General features: G+C 46.4%; 1 long non-coding RNA gene across 1 annotated transcript in view; it reads left to right on the plus strand.

Moving 5' to 3' along the window:
- LOC137622806 (uncharacterized) overlaps positions 1-13,364 on the plus strand; it is a 66,140-nt gene extending 52,776 nt beyond the window's left edge. Inside the window, exon 3 of the long non-coding RNA XR_011040479.1 lies at positions 13,087-13,364. This is a non-coding gene — a long non-coding RNA (uncharacterized lncRNA). The remainder of the gene's footprint in view (positions 1-13,086) is intronic.
- Positions 13,365-14,788: the final 1,424 nt, after the last annotated feature.

Genomic DNA, 14,788 nt, shown 5'->3' on the forward strand with positions numbered 1-14,788 from the left:
CGACGATTCATCGTTCTTTAGCTCTGGCACTTGGAGCATATTGGACCTCACCTGAGCCACTATGTCACTCACAATCAAAGTTAAGCTTTCCAGATCTTGATTAAGGCTCTTCTTGGCCTTTCGACAACTATGCCATCTCTAAAAGGCTAGGTGCTCCCCAGGTTTAGGCAACAAAAATTATATAGTGGTTTGCTGACTGTAGTTAGATGGAGCACGCATAATACCTAATGTCAGAATGGTGACCACACTCTAACACCACACTACACAAAAATGCTGTGGAATTCTCCAGAGATCTGGCAAAAGGTAAAAAGCAAAAACAAATGGGCAGTGGGCATCACCCCTTGATTTTATTTTGAGGAAGGGGACCCAACGAGAACCTTAGAACTTCCCTATCACTTTATTATCAGTATGCCAACTTCACTAAGTACCTCAAAACTCGGGTAAGATTTTAAAAAGAAATTAATAACATATAAAATGTGTTGAGATAGTACAACTAGAGAGTTATTGGGTCTTTACTGGCCAGACTGTATTACATTGGATCCCTTTCTCTGGTTACGGCTCATTTTGTCTTTGCCTTCACATTCACCGAATAGTCTGGCCTATTCTTACCACATTCTCCTCATACACCTGACTAAACTGAGATTACCAAACAATTCTTTTCTGAAGCGGTTAACTAATTGTTCAGTGGCTATTCTCCTCTTAGTAAGGGTAGAAGATACTCTTTAGCTCTGGTAAGCAGCTCATCTAGGAGAAGGACACTCCAAAATCAAACCATTGTTCTCTAGTCTTGGGTAGTTCCTTAGCCTCTGTACCATGGTCTTCCCGTGCCTTGAATTAGAGTTCTCTTGCTTTTGAGTACACTCAGGGCATGATTTTCTATCTTGTTTCTCTTCTAGTTTGTTTTTAAGTTTTGATAGTTTATATTTTAAGAATTTGATTAAATGTTGTTACTGTTCTTGAAATATTTTGTTTTGATTATTTATTCTTCTCTTGTAGTTTACTTGCTTCCTTATTTTGTTTCCTTACTGGGCTATTTTTCCCTGTTGGAGCCCATGGGCTTATAGAATCTTGCGTTTTCAACTATGGTTATACTGTAGTCTACAATGGAATAAAATAATAATGATTAATACCATGAAAAAGTAAATGTCATACAGGCATAAAAATATCTTAAAAGTTCTAACTTTCGTAAACTTGGCATGAGCACATAAATATAATAAATGAAGAACCGCACAAGACCCTCTTCACACTAAAGCAATGTATGTATCTGCTGCCAGCTGGAGCATCAGTCTCAGCACTTGCAGTTTCTTGAACTACTTATTCAAGGGCTTCCACAATAAGAGTGTCCTTAGAGCCTTCCCCTCCTCCTCATCATCAGTAATATCTATGAAATTTGGGGAACTCGCATACACTTCTAGGTTCATAGGTTCATTTTATACTGACGTCGGATCAGATCCTTTATCATTATGTTTTAATTGGAGTACTAATGTTATAAGCTCCTAATTATTCTTTGAAACTCGAACAGCCGAGCTTGTTTAAAGGATTCACACATTTGTTACAACTCCAGTTCTTGACAGAAAATTACAAATGATATGAGGCTAAATGATATGAATCTCAGTGCATTTGTGCATTCTTGTATGTTCGTAATAAGGTTTATGTTAATAATGCCAAAACTTTCCTCCTTCACACATTCACTTTTCCTTTGTCAATTGTCACTTTACTAGCAGGGACTGGCTAGATACCTATATCTGCATACAGTACCTTGAAGTTTGATCTTTTCTAGTATGTGCCACTAAAATCACATTGGGTATGATACAGTAATTACTAACAGTTCAGATTCATGTTCCACACTTTTAGTACAGTACACATCATGACTCAGGAGACCTTTAAATTTGTTATATAACTTATTCTCAGGAATGAAACGTATAAGGTACAGTCACATCTGTAGATATGGGTTCTATACAGTACATCCAAGCTTAAACTTCTAAGAATCAAAATCTATTGGCCCTACTGGGAGTAGGGCACTGTGTCAATTCTGAAATGAAACTACATTAATATTTTTCGGATGCCGTAGCAAATGCTTTAGCCCTTCGGTGATACAGGTATTTGACCAGTTATCCAAAGCTTCTGGATCTGTGAAAGCCCGAGAACAAAAGAAAATTTACTGACGTAGTCCTTTTATGGGTGAAGGCAGTCACGTTTTTTACTCCAGTCAGCTTCCCAATAGACCAGCTGGGTCCCCAGTGGCAACAAAGTTTTTGAAGCAGATTGACTAGGCTCTGGACTTAAAGAATGCACTTATTCTTAGAGCTTGGCCCTCTGCCCTCCTAGGGAAGAGGAAGAGACAGTTTAGAAATGAAATAAATCATCCCAGGAGCCTATTTTCTACCGAGCTGTCTCCTTCAAATGCATAAGGAACCCCAAATTCACAAAATTGACAAAACCTTTAAAGTCGGCTCTACCTCCATCTCGCGTAAAAACCCAAATCCCAGTAGACCTTTTCAACCTTCAGATGTTCAGCCTTGAAGGGAATGAAGTAGAAGAGGATCCAGCTTATGATAGGACTGGTAGCCTCAGCTTGCTGCCATGAATGGGAGTGATCTCTATCAGGCCATTGTATTGGACAAGATGGCAATCACACTCGGCTGAGAAATGGTCATTATACAGTATGGCCTTCGGGAATGGATACCGTATACCTTTCATTGGCTCTCATCCTCCCCTCAGTCAGATTCTGACAACGTTATCGCCATACCATCCAAGATCGGAGAAACACCTTGCCTTCCAATCAGAGGTGGACAAAATGTTAGAAAACGGCTTACTACAGGTCGTACGGGGCATATCTTCAGGCTTTTACAGTTGCCTGTTCTTGGTGGAGAAGGCAACTGAGGACTGGAGACAGGTCATCAACCTTTCCCCCTTAAATGAGTATGTTTTACAGACTCTGTTCAAAATGGAAGCGGCAAGCACCCTACAAACAGCGATCAGGAGGGTTGATTTTATGCTCGTTCTATACCTGAAAGATGCATACTTTCAACTATCAGCCCATTGATATATATCTCAGGTTGATAAGAGGAAGATTGGAATCAACACTTACTGTACACCTTTTTGGGTGTGAGTGTTCAACATCCCAAGATTTTAAACCAGCTAACTTGGTCATAGAAATTTCCTCCCTCCTAAGGATAAGTCTCCTATTAAAGGACAATGGTTTGTATCCGTATAGGAACAAATTGCCAATTTGTTTCGACACAAATACTCACCGAGAACTACTTTTCTTGGAGTCACTTGTGATCTCTCAATCTCGACCAAGGTTTTTCCCGCCGTTACCCCCCTTACTCCGTTCTATATAGGTTTACCCCCGCCGCCAGAGAATGCGCCCTGAGGGCAGGATTAGGGCAGGTCACTGCATCTCTGGGTCAGCATCGCCATTAAGTTCCTTGGTCGTGAGCTGTACACAGCTCACTCTCTCGCTCTCTCGATCCTTTGGCGCATTTGTGTTCCACGTGTTTCCAGTGTGGGGACTTGTGTTTTTTTTTTTTTTTTTTTGCGTAGTGCGTTATTCGCAAGTGTTACAGTGCGTTCTCCCTGTGTATATCCCAGTGTACTTATAACTCGCTAGTGTTGTGCCTTTCGTGTGCGAACGATGGAGCATGTGTGACGTTGCCCTGGTCCTAGAGCCGGAAAGTCGTGTGGGGCTTTCCTCTCTAAACCAGAAGTAGACCCTCACTCCCTTTGTTCCACGTGTAGGGGGAAAGTTTGCTCCGCCGCGGACACGTGTCCGGAGTGCGTAAGCTGGGATGATATACAGTGGGTACGCTAAGGTACCAAAAAGAAGAAATCTTCTAAGCGTTCCCCCAGAAAAGTTAGTGGCGTTTCTTCGTTACCGTCGGCCAGTGATCGGTCCGACGAAGCCTCGGCTTCTCCGTCTCCTTCGCAGAGGAGAGGGCAACAAGCCCCCAGTGTTGTGGTTAGTCAAGGCGCTCTTCCCGGTGAACCCAGTGTGAGGGAAGAACCAAGGGCAGGCCCCTCTAGAGATAACGGAGGGTCCGGTAGTGCTTCTGGTGAATCAGGCCTCGTGGTAGGGGACCACGCGTCCTCAGAAGATCCCGTATGGAGCAGTGTTGTGATTTCAGAGTCTCCCCCGCCCTCGTGGGCCGGTGCGTCCGGCTCTCCCCCGCCAGAGGACAGCCACACTAGATTTCGCCGCCCGAGTAGTGATGCCTTCGGGTGGAAGTTGCCGAAGACACCGGGGAGGTCACCGCTAAGAATGGACGTGACCCTGGACCCCTGGCCCCCTGGCATGGATAGAGTGGACTCGGTGCCGACGATCTCCACGGCTGTTCCCGAGGACTTCCTCCAGCACCCAATCTCGGACGTCCGGCGGCGAAGAGCTTCCCCCACGCATCACGCGGGCAGCCGTTACACGAGGAACGTGGCGCCCTCAGACTCATCAGAGATAGATTCATCCTCCGGGGGAGAAGTCAGGGAGAAACGGCGCGGGAAGAGGGAGCGGTCCGAAAGCGATCATTCCCGCTCTAAGTCAAGGTCGCGACATAGCAGGAAGCGCCCCCGCTCCCACTCCCGTAAGTATAGGAGAAATGCCTCTCCCGGCGGCGCCTGGGTCTACGTTCCTTCAGGAGAGTCCAAGAGGCTCCACTCTCCAGACTCTCGTTCCAGTGAACGTGCGTCTAGGCTGCCGCTCCCTACGCACAGCCTAGAACCGCGCGACCTGCCACGCAGGAAAGACCTCTCTTAGAAGCATAAGTCCTCGAGGCTTCCGGTTCACCCCGCCCAGCGGGGGGAAACGCGCTTCTTTGAAGGCAGCCTGACCGAACCAGCCCAGCTGGTGCGGTCATCGAGCAAGAAGGATCGGTTCCCGTTGTCGGGTCAGCCCACCGGGACCGTGACTTCCGCTTCCAGAGCCTTGGGGCAACCGAGGGCCCTCCCTGAGCCGGTGGTACCCGCCTTGCAGCGAGATCCACCCTCCTACGGAGCTCCCTACGGTTACAGATCGGCCCCCCTGGACCCAAGAGAGGGACGACTGGTCTACCGAACAAGCAACCCGGCGCCCCCGCGCCAGGCCGAGGCCTCGGCTGACGGAGGAGAAGCTCCCCCGTCGGAGGACTCCGCATACAGAAGGGTGGTGGGCCTCATCAGGAGGCACCATGGGATTACAGAGCCCTCGGCACCTAAGGGGAATTCCTGGAGATCAAGCCTCCTGAGAATCACGCATCACGACGCCCTTCCGAAGTCCTCCCTGGCCCTTCCTCTTGCCCCAGACCTAGTACTGGGACAAGAGTACATAGATAACTTAGTGGCCAGCAATGCGGAAGCCCCCAAGTCCCAGAGTGCCTCGAAACTGCTCCAGGGCCTCAAGGCACAAGGGAAAGTTTACATTCCTGAGGGTTAGCGCCCAGGCCCCTGTAGAGTGGACCCGGCCTTAGACATCCTGGGACAAGGCGGCTCGGACGAAAGGGCCTCTTCAGCCCCGGTTTCCTTCTCGCCTACAGAAGCCGTCATGATGGAGGAGATGTCGATGGACCTGGTGAACGTCTCCTCATGGCTGGACTGGTGGGCCTCCACGTTGGTGAGCGTGCAAGCCTCCATCGACCCCGAAGATCCAGAGCAGCAGAGTCTCCTGACGGACCTTCTCACCTCCGGGGGGAAAACTCTGAAGTTTCTAGCGTACCAAGCGCTCGCCTTGACGGCCAACTGGGTACTAAAGAAACGAGACACAGTTCTATCTAAGTTGTCGAGGAAGATCCCGGACAGGGAGGCCCGAGCTGTGCGTAGCCTACCCTTGGGGGGTGAGTCTCTGTTCCCTTTAAAGGAACTGGAAATTCTAATGGAGAAAGTGTCCAAGAAGAGAGAGGCCAACGTCCCCAGACAAGCGTCTTCTAGAAGGCCGCCATACAGGAGATCAGCCTCGGATAGCGCCGTGACTCCTCAGGCCGCCCCCAGCTCTTCGAGGAGGGACGCCCCTTCCTCCTCCTGGGCAACAACTCCGCAGCCCTCCCGCAGAGGAGCACCAGCTTCTGCCAGCTCCTTCAGGTCGGGTTACTCCGCCTCGAAGAGAGGCAGATCAGGCCGCCCCTCTAGGAGAAGGTAGAGGGAGAGGCCCCCTACTCCCGCCCAAGCCTTGGGTTGGGGGATGCCTCAGACCTCATTGGCAAGCATGGAAAACACAAGGAGCGGATCCTTGGACGGTGTCCGTCCTGAAAGAAGGCTACAGGCTCCCCTTCATAGCGGACCCACCCCCTCTTATTCCAGCCAGCCAGACAGAATGGTTAGCCCCCAGGGACCCGATGAAAAGGGCCACCCTTCAAGGAGAGATTTCCTCCATGTTAGAGAAGGGGGCCATGGAAGAGGTCCTTCTCCCAGGCCCAGGCTTCTACAGCTGCCTGTTCCTGGTAGAGAAAGCAACGGGGGGGGGGTGGAGACCCGTGATAGACCTATCGGCCCTCAACAAGTTCGTCAAGAAGACGGACTTTAAGATGGACACCCCAAAATCCGTCCTGATGTCCTTGAGGGAGAAGGATTACATGATGACGGTCGACCTCAAGGACGCATACTTCCAGATCCCTGTCCACCCGTCGAGTCGGAAGTTCCTCCGGGTAAAATGGGGTTCCCAGATCCTGCAGTTCAAGACCCTTTGCTTCGGCCTGTCGACGGCCCCTCAAGTGTTCACGAGGGTCTTCGCGACAGTCTCAGTGTGGGCTCACGAACGGGGTATCCGTGTCATCAGATACCTAGACGACTGGTTGCTCCTTTCCAACTCAAAGGCCCTCTTGGAGGAACAAGGGAGAAACCTCCTCCAGTTCTGCAGGAATCTGGGAATCATAATCAATCTGGAAAAATCGAACTTAACACCATCCAACAGAATGGGATACTTGGGGATGACGTTGGACACTGTGCAGGGGAAGGTCTTCCCCTCGGAAGACAGGATACGAAACCTCAATCACATCATTCAGCCGTTCCTGTCAGAACATTCCAGGAGGGCGAAAGACTGGCAGAGACTGATAGGTCACCTGGTCTCATTAGAGAAACTGGTTCCCCAAGGGAGGATGAGGCTCAGACCCGTGCAATGGAACCTCAAGAGCCTCTGGTCCCAGACAGGCTCTCAGAAGGCGTTGATTCCTATCCTTCCAGGCACGAGAACATCCCTAGAATGGTGGCACTGCCAGTCGAACTCCCTCAAGGGGATGCCCCTCGGGTCCTGTCCCCCCGAGTACCTCCTGTTCACAGACGCCTCCAACCAAGGGTGGGGGGCCCACCTTCTGGAAGAGACAGCAAGCGGTACCTGGTCGGAGAGCGAAAAGCATCTCCACATCAATGTCCTAGAGCTAAGAGCAGTCCAGAAGGCATGTCTGCACTTTGCAAGTCGGTTAAGGGGAAACACCGTGGCGTTAATGTGCGACAACGCCACGGTGGTAGCCTACATAAAGAAGCAAGGGGGCATGAGATCGAAGGAACTGTGCGACCTCGCCATAAGCATCCTACATTGGGCGGACGAGCAGCAGGTGGTGCTGCTAGCAAGGTTCATCCCCGGGAAGAGAAACGTGCTTAACCGACGGCCTCAGCAGAATGGGTCAGATAGTGGGGACAGAGTGGTCTCTACACCCGGAGGTAGCCAGACTCATCATTCAATGCTGGGGCTCCCCGGTGATGGACCTCTTTGCAACAAAGCTCAACGCCCAACTACCGGTCTATTGCTCCCCGGTACCAGACCAAAAAGCAGCCCTAGAAGACGCCTTCCAGCACAAGTGGGACAACTTGGACGTGTACGCTTTTCCCCCCTTCACGCTGATAAGGCAGGTACTCAACAGAGTAAGGGCCTCCCAAAACCTAAGGATGACTTTGGTAGCGCTCTGGTGGCCGGAGAGAGAGTGGTTCGCGGATCTAAAAGACCTAGCGAGCCAACCACCTTGGCCTCTGCCCTCCAGGTCAGACCTCCTGCGTCAACCTCACTTCCTCAGGTTCCACGACAACCCTCTCTCTCTTCGCCTTCACGCTTGGAGACTATCGAGCGGCTCTTGAAGAAGGAGGGGTACTTCTCCTCCATAGCTAAGAGAATGTCCCTATACCTAAGAAAATCCTCTACCGTGGTATACCAGGCGAAGTGGGCCCCCTTTACGAAGTGGTGCTCGGAGAAACACATAAGACCGCTTAAAGCTTCGGTCCCGGACATAGCTGAGTTTCTAGTGTACCTTAGGGATGAAGTAGGAATGTCAATCCCAGCCATTAAAGGAGTACGAGCAGCCTTAGGCCAAGTCTTCCTCCTGAAAGGCATCGACCTGGGGACCTCGAGACACATAGCGATGCTGATTAGGAGTTTCGAGCAGTCCTGCCCTCCTCAAGCTAGGAGAGTGCCCAGGTGGGACCTGGCCAAGGTCCTGAAAATGCTAAGTCGTCCTCCCTTTGAACCCCTGAAAGATATCGGGGACAAAGACCTCACCCTCAAGACCGTCTTCTTGCTAGCCTTGGCTTCGGCTAAGAGAGTGGGCGAGATCCATGGTCTGTCTTACGACGTTGCGCACTCCAAAGGGTGGAAGGAAGTGTCCTTCAGGTTCGTACCCTCCTTTGTGGCGAAGACTCAGAACCCAGCAGTCTGGGACCCGAGGTTTGAAGGTTTCTCAATTCCGGCCATTCCCAAGACAGGCAATACAGAAGACTTGAAGTTATGCCCAGTAAGGACGCTCAGAAAGTTACTGGAAAGGACGGCTCATCTCCGACCAGGTACCAAGAACCTCTTCGTCTCCACAGGTGTTAATAAGAAACAAGTCTCCAAGAACACCATTTCCTTCTGGCTGAGACAAGTCATCGCTAGAACCTATGAAGAGGATAAAATGGCAGTGCCAGGCACTCCCCGCCCCCATGACATCAGGGGTCTGAGCACCTCCTTGGCCTTTGAGAGAAACATGGCGGTGGGACAGATCCTGCAAGCTGGCACTTGGTCGCACCAGTCGACCTTTACTGCCCACTACCTCAAGGATTATTCAAGAAAATCCTTGGACGGGTTCTCCATTGGGACAGTCATCGCCGCCTTCCAATCTGTGTAGCGGTAGGCCAGAAGATGTCCCCAACGGTGAATAAATTCTTCGCTACTTCATCAGGAGAAAATCACCAGAAGAAATTTAAGAGGTGAGTCTTAGATAATAGCGTAAGGTTCCGCAGTTACCCTCTCTCCGCTCTCTGATAGGCCCCGCATTCTATAGCCCTCTAGGCACTATGTGCCGAGTCAAGTGGCAGAATGGCACTCCCGCCTCCTAAAGTATAAGTCTCCAAGAAAAGTAGTTCTCGGTGAGTATTTGTGTCGGAACAAATCAAAAATTTTAAATAATTTTTATTTTTCCTAACATACTCACCGAGAACTACTTTTCGGGTAATGGCCCTCCCTTCCGTCCCCGAGTGCCATCCTTCCATTGCCAAGTTGGGCTAAGCGACGAACTTAATGGCGATGCTGACCCAGAGATGCAGTGACCTGCCCTAATCCTGCTCTCAGGGCGCATTCTCTGGCGGCGGGGGTAAACCTATATAGAACGGAGTAAGGGGGGTAACGGCGGGAAAAACCTTGGTCGAGATTGAGAGATCATAAGTGACTCCAAGAAAAGTAGTTCTCGGTGAGTATGTTAGGAAAAATAAAAATTATTTAAAATTTTTGATTTTTAAGTCCTTTGTATTTTTCCTAACAATACAAACCTTGAAGTTACACTTGCCACCTCAAGTGCCCCACAATTCCTTAGTGAAGGTCAAAGCCACCTCCCTGTGTACTGGCAGTTTCCAATAGCCTAGTTTCCAGCTTCTCGGAAATCATACTCCTATTGATAGACTCAAGTTTTTATATTTAGGAAAAATATAAATTACTGAAGATTTTTCGTGTGATCTTTTATATCTATTTTTTGTATTCTTGAGAGATGATTAGTTTATGGTAGGTGAGCTTGTATATTTTTCGACTCTGCTTTGTGTTTATACTGTATTTTATTTTTAGTGATGATTCAAGAACACATCTGTTTGAAAATGACAAATTTGGAAGATATTAGTATTTTTCCTAGCCATACAAACCTGTAGCTCTTTATTAGGGAATAAACTTTTGGCAAAGCTGAAACTAGCCATAAGACTTTTAGCGAGGGGTAACTAACCCACCGCTAGTTAGCTGGGGGTTAGCGGGGTTAGCTGGCTACCCCACTCACACACACACACACACACCTGTGTTCTATTGTCACTTTTGCTTGCTGGCAGAACTTACCAGGGGATAGGTGATGGTGGCCCAATCTGTATAAAGAGCTACAGGTTTGTATAGTAGGAAAAATACAAATTACTTCCAATCGTGGGTAATTGCCAGCTGACGGGCAATCGTGAACTGACAGGCGATTGCGAGCTGAAGGGCGATCGTGAAGCTGTAGCAAAACTGGGTGGGGTGAGGAGACAGGGTGAGACGAGTATACTAGACGAGACGATTCAACTTGGTGAGATAATTCAACCCGGCGTGACGAGTCTACTGGCGAGATGTGTTGCTAGGCGAGACGAGACTTCTTGGGGTGATGAGTATGGTGGGCGAAACGAGTATGGTGGACGAGACGAATCTTGTTGGATAAGACGAGTCTGCTGGACGACACGAGTTCTGGGCCAGACAAGTCCACTGCTGCTAGGAGAAGTAACATCTTCATGCTCCGACGGGCCACACTCCGAGGGATTAGGAAAAGGCTTGGACTAGTCCATAAACCCCTTCTAAATCCTGTGTGGCAAAGACTATTCTGGGGAGGACCAAACCCGCGTACCGGAAAGGGCGTCATCAGCGTGAGGATGAGGAACTTCTGCAGGTGCAGGCAATGAAGGTGGTGACGAGGGAGGAGCAGCAACTCCCTAAGGAACAGGAAAATCCAATTGTTCCGTAACCGAAATACAAACCACGCTATTTACATAGGGGATTACTTTTGGCGTAGCTGAAATGGCGAGCCATTAGATTTTTAACGAGCGTTAACTACCCCTAGCTACCCCTCCCCCCTCGCACACCGGTGAACTGATTCACTTCGCTTTTGGCTCGGGTGATGGGCAGACGTGTCTGCTCCCACCCTCGCTTGGCAGAGTAATGCTAGTTGCCCAAAAGTGGTCTCGAGTGAAGTGGTATCCAGATCTGCTGGATCTTCGTACACAAGTCTCAAGAGAACTTACAGAATGGGCAAACTTATTGCGTCAACCACACGTTCGAAAGTTCCACGAGGCGGTCCAGTGATGGCCATTTACGAGCCTTTACACAAGGCTTTAAACAGAGATCTCACCGTAAAAACTGTCGTCCTTCCCTTTACGAGTCTTTACACAAGGCTCTAGACAGAATTCTCACCGTAAAACCTGTGTTCCTTCTTGCCCTGGCCTCAGCCAAGAGGGTAAGCAAACTATCTTACTTCACATTCTAAGGGGTAGAACAAATTAGCCTTCTCTTTTGTTCTTGGGTTTTTGGCTAAAACGCAAAATCCAGTTTTACTTGCCACCAGACTTGACTCTTTCACAATCTTGTCTCTCAAAGAGGCAACTGATGACCCAGATAATCTGTTACTCTGTCCCATTTGAGCAGTCGGGAAACACATCAAGAGGTTTCAGACCTAATGCTAATTTGTGTCCAAGTACTGGTCAGTCCATAACAAAAGTTTCGAAAAACACCATTTCCTTTTGGTTGCAGGAAATTATTTAGCGAACCTTTAAATCCTCAGGGGAAGTGCTTCCAGGGGGTCCTTCTTGAGCGTGTGACATTTGTGACCTTGCCGCAATCTTGGCATTCCTCAAGAACTGCTCAGTAGCCCAGGTTCTTAGTGCAAGGGTGTGGATTGACAGACACATTCATAGGCCACTATTTAAGACAGTCCCCATAGGTCACTGGATATATTATTTTTGGGGCCTATTGTCACAGCACAACAACTAATCAAATTCTTGCTCTTAAGGGATAACTCGTTGTCAAGGGATCAGTTATTCTCTGCATTTCAAGGATATGAAAAGTGGATCAAGTTAGCTCGTACTTACCTTCTCTAAGCAGTAGACTTAAGAGTACTCATGTTGACCACTCCCTAATACAGGTAAGAATAACCTTCTTTATTCATTATGTTCTTTTATGTTGAAAATTATTTGATGCCTGCTCTTGGCTGTGTTTTATTTCTATTTAGGTCATGATTTAGAGGGATCTAACACTTCAGCCCCACTGCTTCACAAGCCGACCGAACTGTCCTAATTTGTTTACCATTTTTATAAAATTTTATATATTAGTTCTTTCATGAGAGCTTAATTGAACTCTTCTTGGTGGAGACTTCCTCCCACCTAAGGAAGCCTTTCTATATAAATGACTGAAATTTGTATCTGAGTAGGAATAAACTATAAATTTTTTATTAGATTTGCAATTTTCCAAGCCACACAAACCCGAGTAATTTAAGCAAAGGTTCCACCTTATCCACCCGACAAGTCTTGACCAGGATAGAATGAAGCTTGACTCACAGCAGCGCATAACACTGTCCAGCGGTGGCGTTATTATACTGTATAGTTACCAATTAGACACCTCTTCTTTTCTTTGTGGTCATAGAAAGTGGACATGTGAGTAAACCCAATAAATTACTCAGGTTTGTATACCTAGGAAAATACAAAATTGTATTAAAAAGTTGCTAGTTTTTTTTAAGGTAGTTTAGATGTTTTGATAGATACAGTCTACTTTATGCTGAATGATTCTTTGTGTACTAGAATTGACTTTTTTTTTATTAGACTGTTTTGTAATTCAATATTTATGTACTTGACACCATTTTACTCAAGTATTGGTGGAAACTATAAATTATTATCAGATATTCATGAAGTCCAGTTCTTTTCCTGTTGTTTTAGCAAAATAAATAATCTTTAAAGGATCTTTGTCATTATTATATGTTTTTAAAAGTTTTCTTTACCCATGTAAATCAGATGGTTTATTTTTTAAGTAAATCTAAGAGGTTGAGTTTGTGATGTCAAGTAATATCCTTTAAAACTCTTTTGAGGTGTTTTATTGTAATTATTTCCAGTATGGCTAGTTTGTCATGTACCTTCAGATTTCTTGACCAATCATGGTATTTTTTCTCTCTGCAGGTATGTGTCATGATGTAAACAATTTAGAATTGGGTCCCTGCTCATCTAATGGATATTTTAACCCAAGGGGATTAGTGAAGACATCTATATATATACCATTACATCCCTAATTTAGAGGTAGAGCACAGTTATGTTAGTTTGCTTATCAAAATTAATCTAATCTCTTTTCTACTTTTATCAATATCTTAGTATTTCAATAAACTGTTAATTATTAACTAAGTTAATGATGATTGAGACCTTCCTATTGTATATAAAGACCTCATCTATCTGTTAAATATGCACTGGGGGGTTTCTTATTTCAATACTTTTTGTGGAATATGGGTTTGTTTTATTTTGTTTTACAAGTGCCTTTAATGACAGCAGAAGTCCATATTTGCTTCTTGAGGATGCAAACCTCCTTAAAGCAGGGACCCTCTGGACTTACTGATTCTAATAGCATCAGAGCTAGAGAGAGACGGGTTTGGTGGATCCTAGATTCCAACCTTCTTATAAGGGTAGATCTCTTCTCTCCTCCCCCAGACTTCACTCAAGAGATTAATTACTGCACTATAATTGTTCAGTGGCTACTTTCCTCTTTTTAAAAGTACTTTCCTCTTTGTAAGGGTAGAAAAGACTCTCTAGCTATGGTAAGCAGCTCTTGTAGGACACTCCAAAATCAAACCATTGTTCACTAGTCTTTGGTAGGGCCTTAGCCTCTGTACCATGGTTTTCCACTGTCTTGAATTAGAGTTCTCTTGTTCGAGGGTACACTTGGGTACACTATTCTATCTTATATTTTTTCTTCCTCGTGTTCTTTTAAATGGTGTGTTTGGCAGGCATAATAGAAGGGCTATGGATGTCTGGTGGTTTATCAAGAGGTTGTGTTTCCTTATCAGTTTCTTTATCTTTTCAAAACCATCCTTACTATCTTCCCTTCGCTTGAAGTGGCTATCCTGAAGGGTACTTAGCCTTGCATGGTGTATCACCTCTGTCATGTTGACCAGTTTTTCCAACTTTTTTCTATAGTCAGTGGGTTTTATCAATCACTTTATTTATATTTCTGTACATATTGTTTTTGTTATTTTTAATTAATTTAGTTTTCAGGTATGATGAATCTTTTTATTGCCATTAATTCTTATCTTGTCTGGAGACATTGAGCAAAATCCAGGAACAGTATGTCCTAGACTTTGTCAATGTCATCTACTGTATTGCAATATTAGTGACCTGCATGTAAATATTCAATACCTTATAGTTGTGTCCAGGCAGTATGATATTCCTTTTTGCTCAGAAACTAGTTTCTTATATGAGGCACTAATCTGAGCTCCTTATAACTGATTTTAAGCAGCCAATAATTTGAAATGGGATGCCATTCCTAGGACCAGGGAAATCGTGGTGTATTTTAAGCCTGAGTACCTTGCTTCTCATAAGTCCTACTATGAATGTGGATGTCATTTGATTCAGGTAATGAAAGTTTATGGCAGCCATAGCAACTTCTATTTGTGTTCGATTTACCGGAATCCAGACATGGATGATTCTATCTTTGACTCTCTTCTTACCGGTATGGCAGATAGCAAAGCCTCTTTTGTTTTTGTTGGTGATTTCAATGCTAACCATAGGGAGTGGTTAAATTTGGTTTCTCCTACTGATTGACATGGGTTTAAGAGCTTTGGACTTTGCTTCTGAATCGGGTTGTGAGCAAATCATAAATGAAGCTACTCGCAGG

The sequence above is a fragment of the Palaemon carinicauda genome, chromosome 29, assembly GCF_036898095.1.
Source record: "Palaemon carinicauda isolate YSFRI2023 chromosome 29, ASM3689809v2, whole genome shotgun sequence".
Taxonomy (NCBI): Eukaryota; Metazoa; Arthropoda; class Malacostraca; order Decapoda; family Palaemonidae; genus Palaemon; species Palaemon carinicauda.